The sequence below is a fragment of the Coptis chinensis genome, chromosome 9 (assembly GCF_015680905.1).
Source record: "Coptis chinensis isolate HL-2020 chromosome 9, ASM1568090v1, whole genome shotgun sequence".
NCBI lineage: Eukaryota > Viridiplantae > Streptophyta > Magnoliopsida > Ranunculales > Ranunculaceae > Coptis > Coptis chinensis.
In genome coordinates, this window is record NC_141464.1 from 41,821,690 (window position 1) to 41,838,276 (window position 16,587).

A 16,587-nucleotide genomic window follows, 5' to 3' on the forward strand; every position below is an offset into this window, starting at 1 on the left:
TCCTTACAAGCTTTTCTCATTGCAAGGGTTTTCTCTCAATTTTGATTGTTCTCAAAATTGAGTTTCTATTCAAGATTTGGTTTTCCAAAACCTAACTTTTGTTTTTATAGTAATTTGAAATTCTAGCGCTTCTGCAAAATTTCATGTTACTGTAGGAAAAATTAGAACCCGACTTATTCAGGCATGAGCATCGGCGCCTCCTCGGATAGACAAATCGGCGTCTTGTACAAGCCTATTTATTTTTCCCACTTTTCCGGACTTCCAAGAGACATGTTTCGTGAGAGGGCTGAAAAAACCTATCTTCTTTTTCACGGCAAGGGAGCGGGCGTGTCTTGGGCAAGGCCAATCTAAGTGCGTGCACACTCAGACTTCTTCACACGAGCAGTATTGTTTCTCTCCTTCATCCCCATCCTTATGTGAGGGATAACTCCAACAGTAACCTCATAACTAATGAATATGACTACTACAAATACGTTTTTGCCTTTGCCAATGCAAAGTCTGATTGCTACTAAACTCGGTGTTTGTCGTGGGAGAGAAGAAAACTTGTGAACCTCTTCCAGATATGGAGGTTCCCAAACCAAATCAACTTCATTCGTATCGTTGTGTTTCCTTAACATCGTTTTAATGGAGCCAAGTCAGCCAGCTACCTTAATATATCAAACGTTATTTGTAATATTAAATTCTTCTCCTCATTCTAAATAAAGTCTATACTTATCAAAAGGATAAACTACCTTAATGTATCTGACATATCTGTTGAAACAATTTTTTTTCTAGCAGATATTATTGGATTCGCATTGATTTAATTGGTGCTTCAGATTCCTTTGTGGCAGAATTGACTATGACACTCCTTGCCAGGTTAATTCCAAAAACAAAATGTTGCACCTAAAGCCGGAAAACCAGTGTTTCTAAATCTATAAGCATCATTAACAAATAAGACACTAACCACGCACCTACAAGACTCCAACATCAACACATAATGCCCAACCACATTGAATTGTTTTTATTATTCCAAATATATAACAATATAAAATCTGATACAAAAAAACAAAATGGTTCACTATTAGGAGTGATTTGTAACACGTCAACAATACAAAATGCATGCATTCACTTTTCAGCTTTCCATTATGCATTGGGTTACAAGGATTAGACTAATGTGGTATGAGCGTTCACCGTGGACCTGATCACACTCCTTTTATTTTCAGTAGTACTCGATCTGTAAGTCTCAAAATCCTTAAAATCCAATAGTAACTCAAATAAGTTAAATACCAATTACAATTCAATACCATAATAGTTATGTCCGAAATAAATTCAGCAACACTAATAAGAGCAGCAAAATCAGGTATCTAATGTCTAGCAACGATGCTTAAGCCATATGTCTAGCAGTACATACTAAAGATACTATCATACTACTTTACATAAAAGTATAAAACCATGTGTTATCAAGCACTACCTCAAAAGCAACTTTACAAAGAACTAAACATCTTCTAACAGTAAACTAACCAATCAAAATTAAATTGAACTAAAGAACAACAAGAATCATAAAATTACTAATTTAGGAGCCTTTTCAAGAAAGGGGCAAGCAACATTCATTTTCAAAAACACCATTCTCAACTTTCTTCTTCACCCAATCTTTAACTCTTGTCTTCCAAACACTTTGAACTGCTACTACTAGAACTACTCAAATTCCTACTTCTTTTCGACGTCGGACTGCCCATCCCCATTTCATCACTGATTAAACTTCTATTAAACCCAATTGAGAATGTGATTTAAGTCCTTCGACTCAAGAGAAATTGGGGAGAGAGAGAGAGGTGGAAGCCCGGCCTAGTAAGGCTTTTGGTACAGACGTACAGGTTTATTTTCCCCCATTTTTCCTTTTTCTAGCTATATCAAGATCACGATCCCTTGATGCATAGGTATGGCATTCAAATCTTAAGCAAGACAAAGATAATAACTATTACCTTTCTTTGCTTATTATTGAAAAGAGATTCACAGTTAGTTTGATTTTTTATTAGTAAAGAATAAGACACGTGGAACAGTTTAGGGATCTTTACCTTGATATATAAGTTATAGCTCAATAACAATATCATTTAACACGTTTGATATATATATATATATATATATATATATATAAAAAAAAAATCGATCTAATGAGTAAACTCTATCACAATTTGGAAGGTCGTATTATGTTTAGCTCATGTCTTTAAAATCTGGACATTAAAGAAGGAGGTCCATTAGTTTTCAAAAAATCAGGCCAGATCTATGGAACACATTAATATACACACAATCGATCGAAATCTCTGATAAATTTTACCTGATTGAAATCGATCGACAAACAGATGGAAAAATACTGACGTCAGAATGAGTGTCAAAACTCGCTCATTCTCTCTCTCGTCCCATCCTTAGTCACCAGCAGAGATCGTTGAGAGGGAGCGAGAGCGGAAACAGGAGCGCCAAAGCGCATAAAGTGAGAAGCTCCCGTATTGAGAGCGTCCAGGGAGCGCTTGTTTTTATATATAATTTTAATTAATTTTTTATTAATATTTCACTATTTTTGTCAAGTGGTCCAATAGAAATCATTTTTATGAGTAATAGAAAAGTTAACAAAATCAATATGGCGATGGGCTAAATGCCTAAACGGCTCTGGTCCAATAACAATGTGCTCTAAGGGCATCACCAATGCAGGCCCCTATAATCCAGGCCCACATCATTTTTTTAAAGGCCACATTGGATTACTCAGGTTCATTTGAAGGAGCTTAAAACTCTAAAAAAAGATGGTTCCAACGCTAAAACTAAACACCCTCCAAAACCCACGCGAAATTCATTCTCGTTAGCAAAAACTTATCTCTTTTTCTAAAACATATCTCAGAAAAACTGGAACAGCTCGATTGTGGTGGGAACTCTCATCTAGAAGTTCCATTGTTAGTCTCTCTCTTTCACTAAAGCAGCTCAAACTTCTGTAAGCACTTCTTCTTCTCTCCCTCTTCACATATATTCATTTATATTTGTTCAGTGGTGCCGCTCCTACATCATCAAATAAGAACCAATGCATGCTTCATGGAGATGCAAAACCAGAAGAGTAAACATGGTGGGTCTACTTTTGGGAGGATTTATAAACGTCGTGCAAGGGTTTCTACTGCTTACCAATTGGAGCAGGACTACTTTGCTGAGAATTCAACATATTTGGATGCTGATTTTCGTAGTTTTTATCGAATGAGCAAAAAGCTTTTTCTTCGCATAATTGCTGATGTTGAAAAGCGAGACCAATATTTTGTTCAGAAAAATGATGCTATAGGACGACCGGGCCTAACATCAAGATCAAGGTGAGTACGTGTATTATTACAATTAGTTGGTTGTGTTTCTTTGTATATTTTTCCACTCTCCGTAATCGACTCAAGTGATTTGTTTAATATATCTCTTTATTTCTGTATTTCATTTTTTTTCACACTCGTGTTAAATTAGGTGAGAGCCGCTATCCCATGCTTGCTTTTGGAAGTCCAAAGAAATCATATAGATGAACAATTCAAAATTGGAAAGAGTACTATCTTGGAGAGCCTTAAGCGATTTTGCTCAACTGTAATTGAGCTCTATACATAAGAATATATGAGAGCACCAAATAAGCCGATGTTCAACGCCTACTAAAAAGAAGGAGGAGAGGGGATTTCAAAATGCTCGGCAGGTTTGATCAGATGCATTGGACATGGCGTTTTGTCCAACTCGCTGGCATGGTACCCACGTCGGTCACAAGCAAGAAGCTACTTGTGATATTAGAGGCGAGCTTCCAAAGATTTATGGATATGGCACGCACTTTTTGGCATGCCCGATCTCATAATGACATTAATGTCTTGGACCGTTCTCCACTTTTCAATGATGTTATCAATGGGAGAGCTCCTGCTTGCAACTTTGTGTTGAATGGTCATGCGTATCACATAGGATATTACTTATCAGACGGTATATATCCTGAATATGCAACCTTGATCCAAAGCATATCTCAACCAGTTGGGAATAAACAAAAATATTTTGCAAGAAAGCAAGAGGCTATTCGAAAGGATGTCGAGCGAGCTTTCAGGGTGCTTCAATCTCGTTGGGTAATTATCAGAAATCCAGTGCGCTTATGGAGTAAAGAAGACCTGGATTTGATCATGAAAACTTGCATTATCTTGCATAATATGATTGATAAGAGCCCAAAACTGTAGTTTTAATCCTTTAACAGTCATACCTTTTAGACCAATTATATGAGTAATAATTAAGAGTTAACACTGATTACGTGTTTTTATGCATTTCAGGCTTCAAAGTCCATTATGTGCAGAAATGTGCCACTTTAGCGAGATAAAGGAGCAAAGGTCAGTTACTAAGGAGTTCCATGATTAAAGGCCAAGTTTCGAGAAGACAAAGCCTTTCTAAAAGCCCTCCGTCAAAAGTGAAAAGTCGACGCGTAAACAAAGACACAAAGTCGTGAGAACTTCCGAAGGACATATCTTTGGACTCAGACCTCGGAATGAGGCCTACCTTATGTCAAAACGACCAGCTCGGAAAGAGCTTTCCAATGGTCTAAGCCTTGACCCAATCAGAGGAGCAGAAGTGGATGGAAAGTCTGTTGAAGCCAACTGCAGCTGAAGAAGCCTTTCTGGACTGAAAGATTTGGGTTTTGGGCCTGATTATCTGGCCCAAAACATGGCTCCAAGCCCATGCACGATTTTTGGATCTGAATGTATAAAAACAAAAGCTTAGATCTTTGTTAATAGTAGATTTTTTAGTAGAGAATAGTAGATTTTTAGGTTAGAAAATAAAAGTAGCTTAGAATAGAAAGTAGCCATTAAAATAGCTTCTAGATCTAGTTTTATTTAATTGTTTTGATTAAGTGTAGTTTCAAATCCAATTATTGTATTAGATTAAACCTTGGAATCTTGTTCTTCATTTTGATTAGGTCAATAAAGTAGTATTTCTATCAACTTCGATTTTTGTCATTTCCATTTCTAGATCCAATTTCAATTCCTCGGCCTTATTGCATTTTAGTCATTAAATTAGATTTCATTATTGTTTAATTAAGTAAATTTCAATTCTTTATATCATGTTTAGTTTAAATTTAATCGAAATGATTATGTAATGATTCTCGGCTAAACCTCTATTAGAGGGGTTGAGAAGCCTTGATGAAAGCTTGATTCGATTAACGTAGATTCGCCGTAATTTCCTTTCCACTCTAGAAACGTTTAGTTCACCATGAGAATGGGTTTAATCGCTCACATGCTAGTTATTAATTGGTAGAAATGCCATGTGTAATTAGGGATTAGGAAGAACAAATTGTTACAAGCGATTCAATTCGGATTACGACGATTTTGTAGTTAATGGGATTAAGTCGAAGTTAATGTGGAATCAATTCCCCTCTAACTCCTTATCATCGAATCAACGTAGCATTCCCTTAGTTATTCCCATCGTCGACTAGTTGCATTTCGTGGGAGTTGCCTTTTTCGTAAATCTCTCATTAGACTTTAAGTAGAGAGTACAAACACGTGAGAACATAGCATGCGGAAGGACTAGGAGTGGAACGAATCACTCTACTCCACTATATCTCATAGACTTGAGAGTAGAATCTTTGATAAATATAGACTGATAAGATTAAGTTTAGTTTTACTTGCGTTTAGAGTTCATCGCTTTATTTCGTAGGTAAAGCTATTCATTTTACCATTATCAATGATCATAGAAGATCAACGTGAATCAAATATGAGGTTGCTATGGACCCACGTGAGTGCACTAATCTCAATCAACTTGAGGGCTTTGGGCAAAACCGAGAGCTTGTTTTGGGTCAATTCTTATCACGTCTGCAACAAATTCACGACAAGGCAACACATGAACAATTAAAGAACGACCTTATTGAACATCTATGGCAGAGGAGGGGTGACATTTCTGACGATGATGATGAGGATGATATTTGATTGCAAAGGGATGGAGTTGGATGATGCTACCACTGTAAGTAAATTTCATTTTGTTGTGTTTTTATTTGTTCTGGTGGACTGTGGTAGTAATACTTGCTTTATTTTGAGCTACAGGGAATGGGAACATGATCAAGCTTTAAAGTTTTGAGCAGAGGAAATCCTACAGTTCTGGGCAAGTCGAGTCCAAGTTTTTCCAATGTCAGAGACTAGTACAAGTGATGATCAACTTCTATGTCAGAGACTAGTATATTGTTTTTCATATATGTCAGAGACTAGTATATGTCAAAGACACCAATTGTAAAAGAAAACATTGCATACTTTTGATCTTGTAGCAACTTAAGCACTTGTTGTGTTGTGAAGTTAAACTAGAGTTTAAAATAGAGCCGATTTGTATATTTTTAATCTAGAAAAAATTGATTTGGAAACTTTTGCTAAACAAACATTTCCAAGGTTTTACTAGTGCTGCTTGCGTCTCGTAAATCACTTTTGTGTTGCTATTTGGTAATATGCATTTCAAGTAATTATATTGAATACATACTAGTAGAAAATGGTGTCAGTTTCAGTTATATGTTGGTTTCTGTAGCAGCTTTAGAGTAATGATCAAAGTACACAACTTTAAGGAGCGGACTTTATCAGCACAGATAAAGTAATGCCATGTTCTGTGATGAACTGATGATCATCACTTTGCTCTTTTCATATCAACTGACAATGTCAATAGAAACTGAATTCTCTTTTGTTTTTATTTCTGTAAGTACATACTACTGTGCACTATCTACAAAGTAGAAACACAATAAAAAGCTGACATACTCATATACAACAGCCAACAACTGATAGTAGAACTATAAAACAAAGAAATGCACTATCAAGATCAGTCAAAATGACTAGCTACCATAACTAAACAATTCAATAATGCACTGACGAATATAATTTCCAATTATCGCCACAAGTGCAACTACAATCATATACTAAGAACTCAGCAAGTATACATTGACAATTCACAAAAGAACTCAGCCATTTCGTACTTGTGACCTTATCATTTCTGAAGATAAATCTATCTTGCTATTCACAGTGTGAAGCAATCCACACCAACAAGCTAGCTCACCACAAGACCAAGTAAATTCTCTGCAATGTAGTGGTGCAGAAAATACCCGAGCACCTTACCAAAAGGGCATTCTTCCTGAAAATTCTATTTAAAAATATCAAACACTCCCAACTCCATGCATGAGACAGGCAGAAAAATTACCACGCCAAAAGATATGAGTAATAAAATCCTCAACTACTACTACATAGATGTCAGAGTAATTTAGAAGTTGCATTCATCTCATACTAGTTCAGTTATGAGATACATTTCCCAAGGAAAACAAAACTGCCCAAGGAAAACAAAGAATATACCCTAATTTTCCCCACCACTGCTACTTCCCCCTCCCATGCTAGACTCTTTCCACCTTTGAAGAATTTAAGCTTGTTGAAGTTGGTACCATTCTCATTTATTTGAAGTCATGCCATCCAACTTGGTGTCCATAATCATCTTTTCATTCATTAGCCGAATGTGATGCATTTTTTCTCTCTTCAATTGCAAATTTTCCATTTGCATTTTTTCCGATCTTTCAAGTCTTTCATCAAGTGAAGATGTGAAACTTTTCATTATTGCATTAGACTTCGATAGGTTTCGATTTGTGTCAGCATGTTTCTTCCTTCGATCTTTCTCCGCTTTACATCCGATTGGTCTCTCTTTTGTCATCGAAGTTTCTACTAGCATTGGATCAAAGCAAGAGTCTGTGGATCCCGGAGTAGTGGGATTGGATGATGAAGAATCTCCACCATTTGGTTCAATGGTAACTCTCAACTTCTTTGATTTTTTGGTACTTTCATTCTTCGTCATCAACTGATTCCATTTTGGAGTAGTTTTCAAAATCTCCCAACAAGTATCGAACTTGAATTGTGTTCCTTGAACATTAGCGTAAACACGTTTTGCCTCCATGATCTAGATAGTATGAAAAAAAAAACACAAAAGAATTGTATAATGATTAACCAAATAGCACAATAATTATTCACACTCAAATGGTTGTTACTAGTTGCACAATAATTTTGAGTTTTAAAAGATATATAAACACAAAGACAATTCTTTTTCACAAGACAACCAAATCTTGTCACTCTGCAATTCCCTCAGGAGCAAGCTTTTTAGCATTGCTAGTCCTTCACTCCTTCTATGTTCTCAAAAAAATTTAATAGTAGAAACAAAAATTAAATGAAGTAACTGGTCTTAGTCAAATTTTTATATGGACACCCTGCACAATAATTTCAAAGAAAACTTGTACCAAATTTAAACTGATGTAGTGTGTCAGTGTTTTGTTAGTGTGTGTGTGTATTACTAACATTACTAATTTACACTCAAAAATGAAAAACACAGAAAATATGTATGTTCTTTAAAGAGTTCAAAGTTAATATATAGTTTTTAGTTATACACTACTGACCATGAAGAATGGGCTTCAAAAAGTGAGCAATGACATCCCAAATACTAGCATGATTCAAACCCTGCTTACCCACACTACCATTAACCCCACTGTCTCTCAAGCAATCATAACCATCAATCACATCAAACCTCCCAACGGTATCCAACGTCTTAGATTCAATCTCATATGTGTAAAGCTCAAAACCATGTAAGTATTATTCAATAACTCCAAAACAAATACACACCCCTCCTTTTAACTTTACAAAAATTTTACCAAGATTTTATCTAACAATAAGTAGAGAAATTGAAACTGCCCCACTAAATAACTAGACGGCTATAACAAGAAACAAAAAAATCTAAATTAAAATGAAATCTTGAAATAGTAATGGAGGTGCCGAATTTGGACTGAAATTTTGTCTACTGAACCAAATACTTAGCTTGCTATCTCTGCATTAAGCTTAATGCCAGCTCACTCTCTTCACTCTTTTAGTCTTTTTATCTATTGTTTAATTTACTCATTAATTCAGTGATTCTACCAGCTTGTCTTTTTATAATTCAGTAATTCTATAATTCAGTAATTCGGCGATGCGAAACCAACAAGTGCACCATTGTGGTTATCAAGTGTTAAGCATGGAACCACGGACAGCCCACAACAAAGTTGTTTCAGCATCCCGCACAAACGGAACATGATGCAATCATATACATAAGTCAATTATACAATTATGATCTAGAAGTAATGAAAGATGGCATTGTAAATTTGTAACATGAACCTTCACAAAACCAAACTGAAGCAACTCAGCAGGGTATAGCTGTTGACTATAAGGTTAAGATGTCTTCCCTATCTCGTTTTCTTACTGCTCTTTTTAAACGTAAAACCTGTCATTTTAGGGACTGACATCGAGATTTTGACCATTCGCTTCCATCAATACTCGACATTATCACATTTATATCTCTTTCTAAAATCTCAATTCTCTCTCAACACATTAACAAAGCTAACAGCCAAACATTTCACGACTGAGGATTATTGTTGATCCGAACAAACAAATATAGGATTGCTCCCCTTGAGTAAATATCTCTTGTTGGACATTTCATCAAAGACATTTACACATACTATATAAATTCAAGCAAACAAATGCCTTACCCGATTTTGCATGGTCATCCCACTTTGATGTACTGCTTCTAATTGACCGAAAATCCATAAAACTTGTTGATTCGCGAGTTGAATTACACCCCATCGATCACTTATCCCCTTTGAACTTCGACCGGTTTGGTAATTCAAAATATCATGAAACGCATCCAATGCTCGCTCCCAAAACCTTTTTCCAGTTTGGCATATTCCAACAACTGAATCCTCACCAATAGCCACCCATGCTTTGCACAATGCCTCATCTTCTTCCAATGAAAAATTTGGACCCCTCCTTCCAACATTAATTGATCGTGAAGCTGCCATTAATGGCGTAGTGGTGGTGAACGGAGTGCTTGTGAAGCAAGTGGTGAAGGCTGGTTTTTGCGAGGCTGGAATATATCCGTTGGGGTTTTGCAAAACCAAAAAAATGAACTGGTGGAAGTGAAGGGCAGTCACGTTTTCTGATCACGTGCGAATGGAATTGGGTTTCAGCTCCTCTAAAATCACGATAGAAATAGAGAGAGGTATCCAAGATTATAAATTTGGGGGCCATTTAGGGGCTTCGTTGGAGGCTAGTTTTTCGGTTAGTCCTTCAAATTTAAAGATCCAGGCCCCATTGGTGATGCCCTAAGTCAAACAAAGTATAGAGCATATTTGATTAGGAGTATAGTAACATATTGTTACTAAGAGCACCTGATCTTCTTCTTTCAAATTGAGAAGCAAAAACGCACATTCCTCCACAACTGTATTGGTGAAATTTCTTAGTCCAGAACCAGGGGCGGAACCAGGATCTTGTATAAGGGGGGGCTACTTTGAAGTTAAACTAGTTAAACTTCTGAGGATTTTTTTTTTCTCTTAAGGGAACCAAGCAATATTGCACACAAACAAAAAAGATGTTTTTTTTTTAGGTTTTAATTTTTTTAATTTCCATTTTTGATATTTGAGAATGAACTTGGAGAATAAGAGAGTAAAAGAGATACTGGACTGTTAAATATATATATTTACCGTGTGAGAATGCTATATATTCTATTTTTTCCACTCTTGGAAGAAGTCAGGTTAGGAAAGAGGAGACATACTAGCATATAAAGGTTTTTTTTTCACTAGAAAACTTCCCATGTTCTTTATTAGTACATACTACATAGGATATAGTATATATAGTTGGTATATTTCGTAATTTTCGACAGTTTTGTTAGTATAGATATAGTATATTTTTTTTCCTGAAAAAGTTGGTGTTATAGCCCCTGTTAGGGTTTAGGGTTCGCCTTATACATACATTGGTTTCAAAAATCCTTCCCTTATTCTCTTTGCTCTAGACATTCTTTATGTTAAATTTATGAGATTACACCAATTACACAATTGAGAATTTCATTCTTGAATCAATTTTGATCTCAATTTCCATCGTACAACATATATTATTCAACAAGTGCAATTGGGTTATAATTGTTCGTTGTAGAAGGCATACTTGTATCAAAACCCAACGATTTATACATCTCTAAAGGTAGAGTGCGGTTTTCGAATTTTCAAAGGGGATTTAGGGAGGTTTGTGTTTAAAATTGTCGAAGCACGGTTTGAGAGCGAGAATGCTACCTAGTTTAGACGGTTTGTGTGACTAAGTGTATGGCATTATGTAGTGCTGTAACATTCGTACTTGGATAACCTGAAAATATACGTTTAATTGAACTAAATATGATCATAGTAAGACATTGTATATCACATGTACGACATTATGTTGTGTTGTTAAATGACACGATCAACTGAACTAAATATGATCATAGTAAGACATTATAGCTCACTTGTATGACATTATGTAGTGCTGTTAAATTCGTATTTGGATAATCTGAAAATACACGCTTAATATGGTTTTCATCCCTATTGTTACTACTGCTTTAGCTCGCTTTCCAATAAAATAGTACTCATCAAATGTTCCCATCTCTACATGACTTTTCCACCAAAAGTTGGCTTTCATTATCAAATAATTCGTATTTGGATAACCTGAAAATACACGTTTAATTGAACAAAATATTATCATAGTAAGACATTATATCTCACATGTACGACATTATGTGGTGCTATTAAATAACACGTTTAACTAAACTAACTATAATCATAATAAGACATTATATCTCACTTATACAATATTATGTGGCGATGTTAAATTCGTATTTGGATAACCTGAAAATACACGTTTAATACGGTTTTCATCCCTATTTTATTTTACTTTTACAAAATGTGGAAAGAATCCAATGATCAAAGTGACTTGGGACATATAGGATTCTGATGTACAAGGTAGGAAGAGATGTGACAAGGGGGTGGGAGATGTTTAAGGGTTTATATGTAAATTCGTATAATGAAAATATCATTTTTTCAAAAAACAAAACACCAATATGTGGAAGGGTATTAGGAGTATTTCATATTATCATCAAGTGGGGGCCACGACCTGCAGTGGAATAAATCTTCTCTGCCAGATTCAATGGGCTGCTTTGTCCTAATCTTTAAGCCAACGTCCGATTCAGGCATTCTCCGTATAAGCATTGGGTTGTGGTGAGTTTTATATGTTTGAAACGGTAGGTATATAATAGCTAATATAACATTACAATGTTCCTTATCAAGGAATTATTATCTAGCTAATATGTTGTTGCACAAGACATCATCACCAATTGGTTTCGATGGCTTAATTTGGAAGATGTTTGCCACTTTCTGTTTGAAATATCGAAAGCATTCGAAATAAAAATGATAATAAATTTTAGAGAACATATATTCAATATGGCAACGTTGATTAAGGCAACGGAGAATTAAGAAGGTGAAAACATATCAAACCACGAGTAGTTGGCGTTGTTTTAAACTTCGAATCCGAGATTGAGATTGCTAGTTATAGGAGAATTCTTAAGGTCGTGCAAAGGAAAACTATAACAACATTTGTCAATATTGAACATCCAAGTACTACTCTCTCTCTTTTCAGCTAATTGCAATGCAAACTCTTAAATAGTTGGGCTTTGGGGTTAATCCCCAAGACTCGCCCAGTAGTTAGAAACAAATAATCAAGTGAGCCTATGTGAACGTTCTTGAGTTGGTTTTTTTTTTGAGTAAAATGACCCCCCCTTCCCCTGCGATAGTTTCTCTTCTCATGCTATCTTCCCTTTTCATCTTCCTCCTCTCTCACTCTCTTTGTTCTCCGCCATTCATTTCATCTCCCTCCTTCATCTTCCTCCTCCTCTCATCTCCTACCGTGCTACACTCACTTCCCCACTGCTATGCAGTAATTCTAGTAATATCTTTCCTACTTGGGCAATTTATTAACACACTTGAAAACGTCTCATTTACTTTAGCACGAAAACAGTCTTCCCATTCCGTCTGGTAGTCTCTCTCATCAATTTATTCTTCTTCCACCTCCACTTTCATAATTCCACATTTCCACCGTTTCCAACTTTTCAATCAGTAATTATGGCATTAAACTCCCTAAACTGAAAACCTCCCCTCTTATAGCTCTTCTCGAAACGGTAACTATAATTTCCTCCCTTCCTTCCTCTTCGACAATCTTTCTTCCTCGGTGGCAAAGAAGAATCCCTCATTTTCTCTAAGCAGTAGATTTTCTCTATCAAGTACATCCAACTATGCAAGGACACTTACACTTGAGCTAAGATTTTTAGCCTCTTTGTAACCCATTTGGCGAGTTATAATAGATTTTATGTGTAACTTCATTGACCACGTGCAGAATTTTAAAATCATTGCAGCTCTTTGATCTTCCTCCCCGTTTGAGTCAATGACGATAAGTTGCGCACCCTTGATCACCATATCTCCCCAATGTGTCTTTCGCTCCCAATAATTGCATTTACGGGATAAGCAATCCTTTCGTGCTATGCTCTTTCTTTGCATGTGTACGGTTTACTACATGCCATGAGTATTGCATCTTTTAAACCCTTGCACTGTGTTTCTGCATCTCTATTTTTATTTTTGCATTTCTTTTGGAAACTAGAATTTTAGACAATTTTACGCTATAGATTTTGTTTATTTCAATTAGTTATATTTGATCAGGTAAATTCTTTAGCCCATTAGCAAACCCGACATTAATAATTCAAGATAAATGTTAAAAGTAATTCCTACTTGCATCCAAAAAAAATAATACTCTATTACCTACGGTATCCCACCCCATTAGAAAAAGTTTTTTGACAATTAACTGGGGTGTAAACTGTACACCCCATTGGAAATGCTCTATCACTAGAAATAATAATTTTATATATATTACAGGAAACTAATAATTGCAAATTTACGTACTAGAGATCACAACGTGAATGGCATGGCACTTTGCGAAGGAAAATTATTTAGGTGACAATGCCAGTTCTTTGTGGGATCAGAGTATCGAACACAAAATCTCTTCTTCAATTCACACTTTCCACCGAATACCAACCTGTAAATTGAAGTTGCGATCCAACTTGATACATCCTTATCACTTATCAAGGATGATGGATTTGTTTGTTTGTTCTTGAACGGAGTAGCATTATAATTCAGTTGAAAGAGATGTCTGACTTTCATCCACAAGTATATATTTTTTCAATAATTTGATCCTATCCACAAATTGAAAACGTTTCGTGAGTTTGGTTCATACTTGATATGCACAGACACCTAAGAATAGTATTGAGGTTGCTAAGAAGTGACAAATGCACTCCATAATTATCACGACTTCAATTTTAGCCTTCTTTGAGACTTGAGAGTGAGTTTCTATCATCAAATTTTGATGTAATTTGCAATTAGGCTGTTCAAAACTTCAAACGGCTAAAATTTGACCAAAGACTAATTTTCATTGGTTCAATTTGTGAGTTTTCGATCATAGCAAAATAAATGTGTTACATACTGGTGTAATGGTGAATTGGTGATTAAAAGGGTGAAAAAAACAATTTTGTGGACGCAGGCACGTAGCATTGTTGCAAACTCTAGAAAACATTGTTTTAGCATTATTTCTAAGAATGTAATGGAAATCGTACACGCTTTTTTAACTTTTTAAACAAGAACCGCAAACAGATCACCATGTTTCTCATGCCAAAACAACGAGGTCCACTAAGGTCTAAACTACTTCCCCATGTGAAATATCATATATTATGATGTCTCCATTATATGTACCCATCCAGTTTGTTGTATTTCCCCTTCTGCGTCATTATACTGAACGGGATAGTGGGGATTGGGACCTGTAGTTAGAGGGTCAATTACTTACGAGTTCCACCACACAGACCCAGAGAAAGAACAAGAGAACCATAGATCAAGTGTATTACTCGTTTATCTTTCTCACATCCCAGATTTTTGTGGTAGGCCCATAATTACTATTTAGTAAGACTCTGTGAATGCTTGAGTTAGTTTTGTGGGGCGGTCCCATCTCGTTTTCTGCAGTGGAAATTATGAAAATGTTTGAGGTGGGTTTTTCAGTTTTAACAAATTTGGGCCCGATCTGTTTAAGTGCAGTAGATAGATAAACAGTTAATAAATTTAACACATCAAGGAAAAATCGTTCAGTATGTCAAAAAAGATTTGAAGATGAGAAGTCATACATGCTACTTTTGTCTATCTCAATGGCACAATCCATCCATTGGTGCCAAACATGGCATTTGTAGGATATCTTGAGAGTGTTTCAAACCTTCATTTAGCTGAGCTTCGATGCAAATGGTTGGCACGATTACTTGATAATCAATTCAATCTCCCAACAATTCGGAACATGCTCGAGCAAACCAGCAAGGAGGAGAAGGTCATGTAGAAAACGACCAGATTTTATAAGAGGCATTGCATCTCAACTTTTAGTATCAACCATAGTGGCGAGATATGCAAAGAAATGGGCTGGGGATTTTGGAGGAAGAAAAATTGGTTATTATAAGCCTTCAGTCCTTACAGTAACCAAGACTACATAGAGAATAAATTATTATATGTACAGTCTCTATATTAGCAACGACAGAAATTTGAAGGTCAATGAAGGAACTACCTGGAGGGCCGATAATGGTGCCAGTCCACGATCTCATAAATATGTTATCACCATCATCCATTCCATAGCTAACTGTTCCATCCCCAATTCCTTTCTCCCCCCTCTCAAGTTCCTTGAGTAATCTGAAATTTCTAGGAACTGCAAATGACCAATGCACATTCAGCTATTACATACTCTTATAGGAAAATATGCGGATCAAAATATCAAAGACTGATTGGTATCTAACAATGAAATGACCAAATTTACTACATAAGAGAACCAGTATCTTGACTCTTTAGCTCACATTTCTCAATTCTTTAGTTCCCACAACAGTAGTAAATTAAGAAACAACACAAGCGTATAATTCCTTTGCTTTGTTTTTTTATCTACGAATTCTACCAAAAAAAATCGGTGAGATTATTTCCTAGTGTTGGAAAATAATGTGGAATTTGGTTATATAAGGACATACTCTTAACACTTTATCCACCCAGTTCTCATTATAAAGGAATTAGGATTATAAACAAGTAACTCTGGTTCCAGAGCATACCTCTGATTTTTCTATAAGGGGAAGAGTGGTAAAAGTAAGAGAGTTGAGAGTTCTATAATTGAGAAAGGAGATAGTGAGTTGTTCTTTCTAGACAATCCAACATGGAAGAGAAACATAGTAAGCAAGTTTTGGATTTGAGGCCTTGCTTGCAACTAAGTGATTGTGCTTACAGCGTAACACTGTTACCCGTGAGCTCGAGGGTCGAAAAGCACAGATTTTTGGTACGTTAAGCTAGTTTGTGTTTTATTAAAGCTTGTATGCTCAACAACCACTCATAAATTCAACCACGCACAATCATAGGACGAATGCACCACATTCTGAACATTTAACAATCATAAGACAAACGAACACAGGTGGAAGTCTTCTAGTACATCAAGTGGACCATCAAATTTTCATGGAAATACAATCATAATATAAAAAATTTGAATAAATATTGCATAAATTTGAATTATAAACCTAAACAAAGGCATAACGAGTAAATCAACTTTACAAAACTAATAGAAAGACATCAAATTTCAGTAGCAGAAATTAAACTAGAATCACGAGTTGCTATTATTAATGAGCCCATGATGAAAACACATACTAAAGAAC

The 16,587-nt window shown here is 35.7% G+C and overlaps 1 long non-coding RNA gene across 1 annotated transcript; it reads right to left on the reverse strand.

Moving 5' to 3' along the window:
* Positions 1-974: 974 nt before the first annotated feature.
* On the reverse strand, positions 975-3,004 carry LOC147476077 (uncharacterized). Its single transcript, XR_015208594.1, has 2 exons — positions 2,312-3,004; positions 975-1,230 (listed from the first exon to the last, which is right to left on the reverse strand). It is a non-coding gene; the product is annotated as an uncharacterized LOC147476077 (long non-coding RNA).
* Between the last annotated feature and the right edge of the window lie 13,583 nt (positions 3,005-16,587).